The following is a 15,341-nucleotide window of genomic DNA, read 5'->3' on the forward strand; positions in this document are numbered from 1 at the left end:
ATAGTTGCTGCAGATACCATTTAGTCCACAAAGTCAAAACATTTACTCTCTGGCTCTTTACAGAAAAAGTTGGCCCACCCTGATCTATGCAATATGATGATTACAAATTGTCATTTTATAAATGATCATGGGAGGAGTTATATTTTGTTCCCAGAAGTTGTTATAACAACATGTTCTCAATATAACAATGTATTCTTATTTTGTAATGCTAAATCTATTTACTGCAACTTATTTTTTTTCATAACATTTTATTTCAACACCTACAAACTAAAGTATTTACCACATACATACAGAGGACATAAATACTGATTATCTCCTGAGGGCCAACTGCTAATCTTCCAAGCATGGGAGAATGGATGAAGCATGGGAGCTGTCCCTTTGCGCAGCTCTCTCCTGTTAACCTTCATGTATCATTGCCAAAGCTCCAAAAGTGAGATACGGTTGGTTTGTAGTGAGGACTGAATGAAACTCTCAATGTACAATGCAAGTACTGGTGATGCTTCTTGCTGTTATCATTATCTGATTGGATCTGGAGCCACATGGAGACTGTTGGTAACAAGCTCATCTGATATGTAGAAGGGTCTGCTTGCTCTGGCCGGGATAAGTGGTTGCAGCAGACACTCACTAGGAGGATGGCTGGGCTCCAGAGCAAAGCAGAGTGAGGTGAGGGCTTGCAGGAACCTGGGGATCTCTTCTTCTTCCTTGAACAAGTCCAGCTTGGTCTACACACCTCAAAAATGTACAACTCTCAAAATCAAGCGTGACGCCTCAGCTGAGAAACCTATTCAAGGCCAAATATATATATGTGGATTTCTCTTTCAAAGCTAGCTTATTTTTTGTTGTTTTAATTCCTGGTGAGATTTGTATTTGAATGTTTTATATTAAACTACTTTGACAATCCTCATTTAATGTGATCATCTAACTCAATGCCAAAATGACAATTCAGTAAAGCGATGTTTAAAAATTGCACCCATATAAAATAGTCCATTAAATGTTCTCATTACTAAAATTCAATGAGATTAGATAAAACAAGTAGCCTGTATGTAGGAAACACCTACGATTCAGAAACTAACTGATTCTAAAGCCAAGTATGGGTTACCACAAATGTGAATAGGTTCTTTTGTTTTTTGTTTTTTTAACCCCAGGGATATATACAATTAAACATAATGCTTTCCTCAAACTGAACCAATGAGTGCAGTGGGTTTCTTCAGGGAAAATGAATAGGGTATAGACGAGAAAATAATTAGAACAACTGTGACCTATTACAGCAGTTCATAAAGCTCTCACAGATCGCAGCACCCACGAGGTAGCAGCATATGGAAGACAATCCCAGCCTCTCATTTCCTTGTCGTAGTAAGTAGTTCTATTATCAGACAGGCAAACAGGGTACTCACAGACAAATAAATTACTATTGCACAGTGAACCTTAAAATGCATGCCACAGTTTTCCTTACAGAGCATTTTGAGAAATTACCATTTTACCATAATTTTCTTTTCTCTCCATGAAAGTAACGCATAAAACATACTTCTGAATGTGAGTATGGAGAAGACAGTACCAGAGCTCCTGCACTCAGGCTCATGCACATATTCAGAACAGAGACTTTGCAAGGTCTGAGATTTTGGACACATTACAACCATGTTGACTTCCAGCCCTAAACATCTGTGCTACCTAGGCAGCCCTCATCCCACCCCAGCCTTCCTAACCAGAATTCGCAAATGCTACTAGCCAGGTACTTCTGCTGCAAGTGCGGGTTCTGTGTGCAATGACTCTGAACGAAACATTTCCATTGGAGGGCCACTGGTACCATCACAGCCACCACAAGGAAACATACATCATTCCTGCCCTACATAACTTTCCTGGTGAGAAGAACGGACACGGTGTCTAACTTAACCGCAAATGACTCTTTAGCATGACTTGTCTGCCTTGGAGAATGCACAGCAGAACTTTTAACTGCCTCCCGAAGCCAGGCAGCTAAGCTGAAAGTATTTATTCACAGCAGCAAACAGAAAAAGCACCAGAGGGAACAACTCTCCTCAACCTCTCCCCGTAGGCTGGGCTGGGGTTGGGTACCTGAGATCATGCGCAGGGCGGCGATCTTAGCACCTGAAGGTTTCCCTTTGCCGACCAGGGTTTGAAGACGCCCACTGGGTGGGAATTCACCAATTCTCCTTCAAGTTCATTTTCTAAGGGCAGAACAACAACAGTAATGTCATTAGTAACTGAGGCGAGATAAGCAAGACTCTCCACCTTGGAGCTACTGTGCTGACATCAAGGAGTCATGTTTATAGAAAGGCAATTGCACGTAAAGAAGATGTGCAAGTGACTTTACTCAGAAACCCCATTAGGAAAGCTCATATTGGATACACAGGAATCCTTTTCAAACGTTTAGTTAATTTATCTTGAAATCTAAGATATTTAACAGTTTTAAATATGTGTCTGGGCTTGAAGGTAAAATTAACTGCATTTAATATTCAGATTGACCAATTATCAGCCAATTTGTAAGATTATTGCCTTTGTTAATACTTTGATGTAATTAGGAAAAATTCAATAAGTGAGAAATATTTTTAGAAGTTTATTTCTTGGAAATAATGTGATTTCATTCATAACAAAGTATAGTTTGTTGATAACAAAGGCACTTCCAAATGTCAGCTCAATTTTATCTTAGCAAAATAACAAAAGAAATTACCTTCATTAATAGAAATTTAGAAATTTTACTAACTTCCTAGTGAGGCTTTCTCCAATATTGTCTCAGTATTAGAAACATTGGCTGTTCTAATTTGAAAATAAAATTATCAGATTATTTCAAACTATACTGTCGAACAGAATTTATTTTATCTGACTAAATGATGACCTGGAACGTCAGAGAGTGAGAGCTGGTGCCTCCGCTGTTGAAGCCATGGCTTCTGGTGCAAAGCTCTACGCTCAGAGGCGCTCATTAAAATGCGTCTATGGCAACAACAGACACAGTGTTAATGGGTAGCAGTGGAGTGTGTCAGGAGAATGGAGAGACCCTGGGGGCGCCCTACGCTGCTTGTGTCTAGGTGCAGCGGCATCCCCATCAGTCCTGACAGATGCTGCGCTGAGTGCTGCGTGCCACCTCGAGATGAAGAAGGTGTTCAGGGTCCTTGGCAAGTGCAACTGGAAATCAGACAACACAGTTTCCTGTGAAATACACAGGCAGCCCATAAAATGCAACCATAACAAATTTTATTATTTTCCCTAATAAGAATCTATCAAAATAAACACATAAAGGAGAGAATAATTCAGAAATATATATGTGGAGATATTAATAGGTTTTTAAATTACCCTGAAAAATCAAGGTTGAAAACTTCAATGAGAGTTAGTGCATTTGTTTTGTGTCAAAGTCCAGAATCATTAGTTTGGAGTTGTCCTGTAACATTTTAAAATATATTTAGCTTTTAATGCAAATTATGATCTGGGGTTTTATTCACAGCAGTGCACAGCTATCCACACAGAAAATCCTTGAAGAGAATGGGGTGTGGTGTGGCCTTTTTTGGTCTACAGTACCCACCACACTCATACACAACACATACACAATCACACATGTTCTCATACACTTACACACCATCCCACACATACAATACACAAACTCACAGACCACATATACATAATATAACAAGACAATCTTGCATTTTTTCAACTCTAATTATTCTTTTAATTAATTTGTACACTTAACTTTTACGTGACAAAGGCACATGCCCCCAAAATATTCTTGTATTAGACATACCAGCAACAAATCACCTAGATTCAGTAATATTCATCCAGGACAAACAATACCTTCCACATCCTAGTCTCACTGTGACCACCTGTGCTCGAGACTCAGAGCCCAGGGCCTCGCAGGGTAGAGCCAGGAGCACAGGCACAGCCTCCTCCTCTAGACAGCCACGAGTCTGATGAAGACAAACGTGTACAAGTAGATATTACTGCAGCGTGGCCTCCTCCTTTACTTCAGCTTTCTGAAACTAGTTCCTACTTCCCCAGTCAGATTATTCTAGGGCAATTAACAGATAAACTTGACATTATTACTTTTGAAATAACATCTTGGTTTAAAAATATAACCCTTCCTTTCATTAAGTATTATTATTAATATGGATTGTCATTATTTCCAGATTGGAAAGACCCATCTCAGCCAGTATTGGCGTGAATGTTTATTGAACAAGTGAGCCTCTCTGAAGTTCAGGCTGTCTACCTGACAGTGATAGGGCTGGACTGAAAGTTAAGATACATCCTTTAGTATCAGGTGCTTTTACAAAGAGTCCCGATGCCTTGTGGTGGCACTTGACATAAGTCCCTAGGCAGTGAACAATTTGTACGAGACATGTGGCACTTCCATTTTGTAGACTCCCCCAGACCTCTTCCCTATGCTTGTTTACATGCTGAGTGCGAATCTACAGCTTTGGATGTTTGGCTGTTGGCTAGATGGCATTAGGAACTGCTATACTAATGCCTTGAGAAATGCTTCTAAACCTGAGCTCGACCCAGGACAGGAGTGATGAGGTCCCTCTTCCTTTACCCTCCCATGCAGGGCTGCTCCCCACCATCCCTGGTGGACCAGAACAGAAAGGAAGCTCCTGGTGACTATTCCAGAAAATGTCAATATATTCAATTGTCATCCTGCCATTGTTGCTTCTATAAGAGCTCTTATTGTCAATAAGACCTTTTGTTTAACTACGTTTTGCTGAAGTGACACATACGTGTGCCTGTTTAGCAATCTGAGTAACTGCTATAGGATTAACTACTGGTGGAAATGGTTCTTGCTTTTTATTTTTCTCTGTAAAAGTTCTATGTGAGATTAGTTACAAAATGAGAGATGTGTTTTGACAGTGCTTCCTCCTCAAATTTATCATATTGAACAATAAGAACCAGACAATTGTCTGACAAAAGTCCACCTCATGTGCCACCATGAGGAAAAGGTAAAATCTTTCTCAGTGAACTGAGACAGTTTCTGATGAGGTCTCTAGAAAGGAATGCAAAGGACTCCTGAGCCTGGTTTCGTATACCTTCTTGGACCCTTGCTTCAATACTGTCTAAACAAGAAAACTGCCTTTTAAAAGGTCTGTGTGTACTTCAGTGATCAAATTTGGGATTCCTAACGGCCAGAGAGGACAGTGCATTACAGTAGTCAGCCTGGAGTGCAGCCCTGGCTGCCTCCATATCCCCATAGCAATTTGCAAGTGTATCTCCTGCGCTTCTGCCTGTCTTTCTAACTCATCAATACCCACTAAACGGATGTAAGATCCCACTGCACAAGGACTGGGTTGAGATACATAAATTGCTTGTACTATCAGGTACATAGTAGGTTCTCCATTAGTCTTTCCTGGCTGAATGAAGGGATTATGTTTCCTTTCACACCTTGTTAAATATATTTTACTTAACCCACTCCCTTGCTTACATTCTTTGCTTTGGAATTTGCTCATGAGAGAGTAGTTCAGCTTCTAATTGGATATAAAATTTAGAACATATTTACTTTGTTTTTCAGAGAAAAGAAAAACATGATCATTTTCAGATGATAAGAATCATAATACAGATAAGGAGGAGGAAATATATAATCAATAAAGTAAATGAAGGAGGATATCTCAAAAAATAATAGAAAATCAGAAGAAGAATGGATGCAAATTTTTAAATCACCTTTCATCTCATTTTTAAATGCTCATGTGCCTCTTTGTGTGCTTTAAAGTCTAAATCAATGACATATTTGTCTCATGACTTTAATTATTTGGAGTGTTGGAATGCATTTTTGGCAATTATGGTTCAGGTCAACCTCGCACACATGGACATTCCAATCTCAGTTTTTCCTGTGGTTCACCCATGCAATGCCAATATTCAGCACATAACCTTAATCTAAACTTTTAAGTAATGGACCATTAATTACAACCTGCCAACTAGCAGAGTGAAGGGACAGCAGTAAATGTAATTTGTGATTTGAAGCTATTTACAGATAAACTATCACATGCATAACCTGCATTTTGTTTTACTAGGTGTTCCTGGGTTTAGATCTATGTCTAATACCACCATTTCCCTCAAAATTAATGCTGGCAAGGAAACCTGTGGCTTGGAGAGGCCAGCAGGACTCGCCATGCAGAGGAGGGGAGGTGGGAATCTTCGCCCTGTCTGCGGGTGGTGAGGCCGGGTGAACAGACTCTCCTGCAGGTTTGCCGGATGCAAACGGAACAACCTTGTTGTCAGGAATTTGGCAGCCTAGATGAAAATTTTAAATGTGCATATGCTAACCTAACAATTCCAGTTCTTGGTATCCACCAAATATGTTTTAGTCACACGTGTGCACAGATGCATGCATAAAATTTCTCAGTTCAGGATGCTGTATAATCACAAGTCAAAATCATGAGCTGTAGACTGATTAGAATATTTATGGCAAATGAATAATCTAGGATTGGTCTATGAGCATTGACAACGCAGAATCATCAAGATGTATGGTGAAGTGATTAAAGAATGGTGCAGAAAAGCGTGTGCAGTATCTCCCCATTCTCCTACAACAGACAAATCAAGAACCTAGTAGTGTGCCTTATATTTCCACGTGCATGCCTGTAAACACAGAGAACACCACTAGAATGGATACTAACCCAATGGCTAACACACAGATAATATTTGAGAGGAGGAGAGGGGTTGTGAGGCCTAAGAAGGACTCTCACTTTTTACTTTAAATACTTCTAATTGTTTAGTATTTTATTGCCAAAGCAAATCTATGCAACATTTCTGCAACGAAATAAACACAAAAAATATAATTTCATGTATCTATTACTATTTTCAAAATATAGCATATATATTGATCATTGCAAAGAATGATTAATATATCTCAGTTAAAAATTGGCACTTCCAAGTCATTAGAAGCGACTCGGCCTGCCCTCCTGAGACGCCCAACCATCCCCCGCTTCCCAGCACAGGTGCGGGATCCGTCTTCCCCCACCCCCGCCCGCCTGCCCACCAGTCACACCTAGGCCAGAAAAATCTTCCCAGAATAAGTGAACCATTTCAGAAACGCAGTTAGGAATGGGGTGATGGGAACAAAGGCCGTCCAGGGCTCTGAGAACAGCGAGGCTGCCCAGCCGCGCCCCTGTCCCACCGAGGCGCTGTCACCTCAGGGGCCGCGGTGGACCCTCGTGGGAGGGACACTTACCCCAGGGCGCAGCCCGCGACACGCACTACAGTGACAAAGGGCGTTAGCACGGAAGCCACTGACCCGCCTGGGGTCTCTGGCTGCGGCGCCCCGGCTCCCCGCCCCCATCCACACAGGCGGACTGCAGCGACATCTAGGAACTAATTTGTTAGTGTCACCGATGGCATCACTCTCAGTCTTCAGGGCACGCGGGAGGAAAACAGCTCACCGGCGTGGAACAGGTGAGCGTCAGCGTGAGCGTCCCTCAGGGAGCCCTCGCCCAGCGCCCCTGAGGGCGTCGAGTGTGAAAGGAAAGAACCCGCACGCCCCGGGCAGCGGCCCGGCCTGCCCCGGAAGCTGTTCCTCTTTCCACTTCCACACACACGCACCAGGAGTGCTGCCCGAGGGTCTCGCGCCGGAAGTTGCTCCTCCCTACACTTCCACACAGGCGCCCCTGGCCCACGACCCCAGGATCTGACCCCGGAAGGGGTTCCTCTGTCCACTTCCACACACGCACCCAGGCCTGCAGCCCCAGGGTCTTGCCCCGGAAGTTGTTCTTTCCTTGAATGCCACACGGGCGCCCCTGACCTACGACCCCAGGTTCTGACCCTGGAAGTGGTTCCTCCGCCACGTCCACATTTGCACCCAGACCTGCAGCCCCAGGGTCTTGCCCCGGAAGTTGTTCCTCCCTACACTTCCACACAGGTGCCCCTGGTGCCTGACCTCTGAAACGCTTCATCCTTTCACAGAGCTTGCAGGCTTGCTGGGACCCTCGGCCCACCCTGGACCCAAGCGGTTCTGCATGTTATTGAAACCAAAGCTTCCCCAGAGGCCGATTCCCTGATAAACCCTTCTGTTCTTTCCTGAGAAGCCCTCTGTTCAGGGGCTAGGTGTCCCGTAGCCGGCCCCACTTCACCTCTGACCTGCCCCCGTGACCATGCGGCTCCCCCTCCGCAGAGAGAAGAATCTAGAAGGGTGCTCCTGCAGCCCTGCTCAGTAGGAATCAACATGGCGATAACCGTCCGTCATCATCGTTGTAACACCTTACACGTGTGTCACAATTCAAAATTAGGAGTGGTTTCCCATGCCCGCTTGCACAGCAGGGAGAATCACGCCCATTTCACAGGTGAGAAGGCTGGGGTCCGGAGAGCCCGGCTTTAGGCGAGGAGGAGCCGTAGGCGGCGGCCGACCTAAAACCATGCTCTCCAGCCTGGCTGCCAAGTTCCTCCAAACCCTGGTTATGCATTGCCTCTTAATTCTTAAGCCTCACTTCTGCCTTGTGTGACCTTTGAGATATTTTATCTTCTCAGTGTTCCTCGAATACAAGCTGCCCTTCCTCACTTTGCTTCACACCAGGCCTCCCTGTGTACATTTCAAAGATTTTGCAGCCTTTACATCAACTTCCACAATTTATTTTCTCAGAGACTTTCCAGGTCATCCCAGCTCTCAGTAGGAGGCTATTATCCTCTGAATTGCGAATATAGTCATTCTCTAGCTCTGCAGGTCCCAACTCTGGGGCCAGGACCCGGTCTGTTAGGAAACAGTCCGGGAATCACCGCCTCTGCACCATCCCCCCCCCGCCCCTGGTCCGTGGAAAAATTGTCTTCCATGAAACCGGTCCCTGGTGCCAAAAAGGTTGGGGACCGCTGCATGAACCATCTGACTTAGCCAGCAGTTCCACTGTTTGCTCACTGCTGCTGTTATCAAAGATGGTAAGTTTCCTGAAGACAGGGAGCTCTTCTGCTCATTGTTGTGTCACCTGGGGCTAGAGGAGAGGACACCCACTAAATGAGTGAATAAATAATAATAAATAGTAATAAAAAAATAGGCTATGAGTTCCTTGACAGTTCAGAAAAATGATTATTCTGTGACTTCCTCATGATATTTAGCATAGCACTTAGCACGTATTATGTGCTCTCAAATGTTTACTGATCAAATGGAAAAATATAAGTTGTTTTGAAAACAACAACAAACACCTCTACCAGGAAAGAGGAGGACAGAGCAGGGCACTATTGAATCAGGCATGCTGTCTTAGATGCTGGCTTAGCAGTGAGAGCATGCGGCAGGGAAATAACCTGATGGGGGTGGGCGCAGCGTGTTCGTGGAGGGGTGTGTCTGTCCGCACACATTCACAAGAGTGTATTTAACTCTGTTGTTTTTGAGACACAGCAATTTCACAGGTCAAATTGTGTTACTGATTGCCAGCTAAACTCCACAAAAGTTGCACGGAATCCTTGCGGGAAAATCCAGAATTGTAGCAGCAAGCCCCCCTTTTAGGATGGGTGTAAATGACTGTCCGTCAAGGGCTGTGAATGCAGAGTGTGACTTAAACATGCCATTAGCTCAGCTTAAAACCAAGGACTCACATTTCACCGGACAATCCTCGCAGTAGGGCCATAAGCACATTTGGCGACCTCCATTTCTGACAGACACTGCAAGTGGGCACGCTCTGTCCTCCGGAGGTGGGGTGCCCAGAATCAGGGGTGCTCCCTGCTCTCCCTGAAACTCAGCCACTGTCCTCACAAGGGAACCGCGTGATCCCTCTGCATAAACACATCCCCCAGCTAACTGCTTTCTGGGTAAGAGGACAAAGAATTTTCCAAGTCACAGCATTTTCATGGTACTTATTTCTTTTGCTCCTCAAAACAACCCTGAGAACAGGGCAAGTGAGATATTATTCGCTCTGTTTTCACAGAGAATCTTATTTTCAGAAATGTAACTGGTCAGAGATCACAGAGCTGTGACTGGAACTCAAGTTTCCTGCCTGGACATTAACAAACGTGCACCCCCAAGCATCAACTTCCGCAGAATATACGCAAAACGAGTTTTCAGGGCAGCAGTTCACTGCATCCACCAATCTTACCCCATCGTACCTCGGAACTGCAACCCAGCAGAAGGGCCCCCGGCCTGCAGGGCAGGATTTGGGGAGTTTAGGAAGGCTCAAACCTCCAGATGGTTAAACCAGTGCCCATGCTAGCCCTAAAGCCCCACACTTGAAATCCATTCCTTTGAGCATTTTTCAAAAAGAGTTTACCTTTAAAAAGTGCAGGTGATCCTGGGATAGCTAATATTTTGAGTCACTACTGATTCAAAAGATATTCATTTTCCATAGAGCAAGGAGGGTGGCTGAGTTAGTGTGGGCCTTCTCTCTGCACACACTTGCACACACTGACTCACTCACTGTTATTTTCAATCTGTCTCTTTTTCACAAGGAAGAAAGCCAGAGGGTAGCAATTACATGGATTTGGATGTAGGATTTAGGGAAAATTGGAGGCTTAGAAGCACACATTGCCTAGCTTTACCAAAGTGCAATACTGCGGGGCATGTTGAGTGCTTTGCAGCTAACCGGAGAGGCATGTGCTGTTCCCATCTGGCCACTGTTTGTTGTGGTTCTCTCCCTTTGGACCTTGGGGAAGGAGGAGTGGTTTGGGAATCACTGGCTCCCTACCAAACACCACCGAAGAGCAGGGCAGTCCCAGCGCAGCCCACCGTGGCCAGAACTGAGACAGAGAAGTCAGATGTGAGACACACAGATGCACAGCCTGGGCCCTGGGCAGGCTGCACTCTGGTAGAGAAGGGGGGGGGGACCATTTTCTCTCTTCTAAGTCAGGAACACCACGATGGAGATGTGCACAGGGTTCGGGTTTACTCAGAGGGGAACTGACTCTGTCCTGGAGTTGGGGAGGGTCTGGGAAGAGCTCTGAGCAGTCCACATCATCGTGCGACAAGGTACAGAGGAAATCTCTAGGAGAGGAACCAGTACACTCAAAAAGCACAGCGCAGGGGAGGGGATGTGTGTTTGTATAGTGAGTCCCGTGGGGACCCTGCGTTTCATCCCGTAGGACACAGCAGCCATCTGGGCCTCTGCACAGGGTGCTGTTTACAAAAGGAACCTCAGGAACAGGGTGGCGGGGATGAGCCGGGTGCAGTGAATCTAGGGGAAGCAGACCTGCAGGGAGATCCAGGTGAGCCCTGGCAGGGAGACAGCTCACCTGTGCTGGGAGAGGATGTGTCCACGAGAAATGGGGTGGCCCAGGGCCAAGCCATCCTGTGGCCAAGCTTGCTTTGAGTTCCCTGCTCTAGTAGCGGCAGGAAGGAAACATCTCTCTAGTTCACAGAGCTTGAAACAGAGTCATTTTTGAATTTTTGAAATCAACTGTACTCGACGGCCCTGTAAGGTAATGACGAGGTAAGTCTTCAGTGTGATGAGGTCAAGGTCGACATTTTCCCAAACACTCTTCATGGCTATAGCTGTTTGTAAAGACTGCCAACACAGAGCTATTCAAAATCCCAGATGTGGTTTCTTGCAAAATACATACTAGAAAAATAGTTTGGAAATATAGCTAAAATCTAGAGAAACATGCAAAGATAAAGTTCCTTTTTGATACATTTTAAGATCAAACTTTCTGTGGGTATTATATCCTTGCCTAGTAATTTCACTACTTGGAAAGAAGGAAAGGAAGGAAAGAGAGAAGGAGGGGGATGACCTCAACAATGTGGATTATGCTGAAGCTGTTCGTAATTTTAAAAATCTAAAAACACTGCTAATATCCACCTTTTGGGCAATCACTAATACCTCATATTATTTCAGTATTATCAAAATATATAATTACTAGTAATGACATGCAAAGTAATTCACTTTCAGTGTTAATGCACATTCAAGGGAAATGAGTGAGAAGGAAATCAGAACTCAAGTGTGCATCCACCTGATCACACGGAACGTGCGGCGTTACCAGTCCAGGCCAGAGGACGGCGGGAACAGCACGTTAGGGCTCCCACCCCTCCACGTTCACATCTGTGCAAAGACACATTTTAAATGCAATGTATACGTTTTAAAATGTTGAGTTTACGTGGCAAAGTGATATGCTTTTGAACTTTTAAAAATTGGGAATGATTTCATAGGATGATTTTATCAATTAAAAACTTCCAGGCAAAAATATCCGACACTGCAGTCTGCCCAACCCCTTGTGCCTGGACCGTCACAGCACTCATCTGAGCAGCAGCAGCAGGACCTCACCTTCTGGCCCGAACCTCCCCACACCCACAGATGTGAACTTGGAGCACGGGCAACAGTCTCTCCCGCAGAACGTGCAGGGCTTCCTTAGCTGTGGGGACAACGCTGTGGTCTTTTCTGAGCCCATGGACTTGAGGTTTATAGAGACCCGGGAGAGGACTTTGCAGAGAGAGGCCTGGGCCGAGCGTGTTAGCCAGAGGCTCTGCGAACAGGGGCTGTGGTCAGCCCTGCCTTGTCAGTAACTGGGTTGCTTTGGGAAAGTTTTGCCACCTCTCTGGGCTTCCCTGTTGTTATCTGTGAAATGCAGATATTGTTAGTAATTGCATCCACCTTAGCAATGTCAGGGAATTAATTGAGATAACAGCTCAGGTGTTTAGCAAGTGCCTACTGTGTTGCAGACCTTCCCAATAATGAGTCAGCAACTGTTTCATAAGCATTAGTAAGCAGGGCTGGGGAACCTTTTCATGTTGGAAGCCGCATTTATTTAGCTGTAATCAAATAAGGCTGCATTTGGAAAACTTTAATTCGATATACTTAAAAATGTACATCATTTTGTAAAAATCTAACTATTATGTACTTAATAATTCCAAAAAATGTAAGCTATTTGTTAATTTTAAAATTAACCAACCTTTTAATGACTTTGTTGCCTCTGCTTTCTGTTGGAAACACATGACTATTTGGTTGTAGCATGGAGGTCTGCAGGCTCAGTTGATCCTCTAGATCAGGAGTCCTCAAACTTTTTAAACAGGGGGCAGTTCACTGTCTCTCAGACCATTGGAGAGTGTGCACTGTGGGCCCGGGATGCATTGTCTGCCAAGCAGGACAGGCAGTGGAGGCAAACACACCCAGCAGGCTGGATAAATGTCCTAGGCAGGTGGCATGTGGCCCGCAGGCCATAGTTTGAGGACACCTGCTCTAGATGGTATCAGTCTAGAGGATCCTCTAGATGGTATTGGTATTTTGTGACCTTAGGGACATCTTGATTTGGGTTAGGTAGGAGAATGTAGATTCACAGCAATAGATGTTGAAAAGCAAAGAAGCATTTTGGGGCACGTTGCCAAAGACATGGGTGTTCAGCTGCATTTTTCCATCTTTCAATTGGATCTTTTGTAGCATCAAACAATGACTTTAAAATGTCATCTACTGAGAGCTCAATCAATGTCATCTGTAGTTCTTTAGGGTACTAGGTGATATCAACTAGGTGGGGCTGAAATGCTAATTTGAGTGTGATGTCATGATTCTCAAAGTCAGTGAACCTTCATTGTGTTCTCCAATTAATAAATAACAGGTCTATAACAGCTGCGTATTCTTCAAATGATTCACATATATCATCCTATTCATCAATGACCTTCGCTAACTGGGGGAAATGTTCATATGAAATCTCCTTTTGAAGAAGTGTTCTGAAAAAAGATAACTTGTTTGGAAATGCATTGATTTTTTGCCACATATACTATATAGACCTAATTTTACCTTGCAAAATAATATTTAAGTCATTTTGATTTGACATGATATCACACATAAATGCTACATTCTTATGGAAATCTTTCAGTAATTCACATTGCTGATTCTGCCTTCATAAAATTTAACTACCTGTTCTCACAGAGGTAAAACTTTGGCTGACATCTGTCCCTGTGATAGCCAATGCACTTTAGAATGACAGGGAAAATCCACACCAAACACCTCATCATTCCACTTTAGCATGTTATGAAACTGATAATGCAGTGTTGCATTTGCAGGAATATCCTTAGTATTTATAACTTGTTGCAAATTGTCACCTAAAATAGTAGCTTTAGTGCAGAGAGTTTGCTGATGCAAGATACAATGAAAAGAAATGAGCATCTGGATCTGTTAATATTCTTTTTATCTGTGCAATAAACCCTTCATGTTTTCCTGTCATGGAAGGTGCACCATCTGTATATGCTCTCACTAGACTACCAAATTCAGTCCAACTTCCCAACATTTATCATGAAAGTTGTTGAAGATATCTATTCCCCATGTTCTGTTCACAAGGGTTTCCAAAGCAAGTATCTCTTCATAGCAAAGAAAATATTCTGTTATGATCCAAATGATGTATAAAACCTGCACCAAGTCAGTATTATCAGTTGATTCATCCAAAGTGATAGAATAACATATATTTTCCTTTTGAAGTATTGCATGAAGTTGTTCTGTTAAGTTGAAGGCTAATTCATGCTGCTGATCAGTCATGGTTCTCCTTGAAAGAGGCCATTGTTTGTACTTTCAAATTTTACCAGGGCCTAAGCATCCCACAACTTCAACAATGCATTCTTTCACAATTTCTACATCACTGAATGATTTCCCCCCTTTCTCCGAGTATATAAACTACTTTATAAGTTGCTTCAATGGCATTATTTACAGGCCTATCGCAGCTTGAATGAATTGTCTTCACTTTTGCTTTTCATCTTTAATTTTCTGAAATATAATCTTTTGCATCTCTCCCTCTAATTTAAAATATTTGTGGTCTTTATGAGTGTTATAATGAGTGTTATAATGCTGATGAGCATTGAATTTCTTTAATGTCAATGCAGTATCACAAAGCAACGAAATCATTTTATCTTTAGCAGAAACAAGATAATATTGCAATTCCCAATTCCTCATTAAGAAACCTGTTTTCTTCTTTCTGCATTCTCGTGGTCTTTTTTGACATGATGGGCCATTAAGCAGATATAATTAAAAAGAATTGTCGATCTGTGCAACTACTCACAGATTCCACTTCAAACAGAAACACAGTGCACTGTTGTCAAAAGCTGATGACAGACTGGCATGTTTGACCCCCATAAACTCTCACCAACAAGCCTCGTGCGGTAGTGGTGCCAGTCAGGCGGGGGAAGTTAGAACTAAATCATGGGTGTAGCTGCTGTCAATCTAGCCCTTACAGCTTACTAATGTTCTAATTGTGCTGGTCAATCTAGGAGAATTGTTTTATTGAAACTTATTTTATTCTTTGTTATTTTAAATACATTCATTATAAAAATAAAATAAAAATATAAAAGATGAACAAAAATGTACTAATAAAAATAAAAGGATTTGTTCTATAAAATTTGGATTCAGTCAAAAGGCCACACGTAAGGACCTAAAAGGCCACATGTGGCCTTAAGGCTGCAGGTTCCTCAGCCCTGGGATAACCATTTTTTTTGTATGTGCTAACAATTATTTCACTCTTATATTCTCCTG

At 43.3% G+C, this 15,341-nt stretch overlaps 1 protein-coding gene across 10 annotated transcripts in view; it reads right to left on the reverse strand.

Moving 5' to 3' along the window:
* The window catches only part of MYT1L (myelin transcription factor 1 like), a 462,697-nt gene that overhangs the window by 322,686 nt on the left and 124,670 nt on the right, over positions 1–15,341 (reverse strand). For all 10 annotated transcript variants that reach the window (XM_076000516.1, XM_020288690.2, XM_076000518.1 and 7 more), the window contains exon 3: positions 2,071–2,183. The gene's annotated coding sequence lies outside the window, so the exon portion shown is untranslated. The remainder of the gene's footprint in view (positions 1–2,070; positions 2,184–15,341) is intronic.

The sequence above is a fragment of the Microcebus murinus genome, chromosome 3 (assembly GCF_040939455.1).
Source record: "Microcebus murinus isolate Inina chromosome 3, M.murinus_Inina_mat1.0, whole genome shotgun sequence".
In the NCBI taxonomy this organism is placed as follows: Eukaryota; Metazoa; Chordata; class Mammalia; order Primates; family Cheirogaleidae; genus Microcebus; species Microcebus murinus.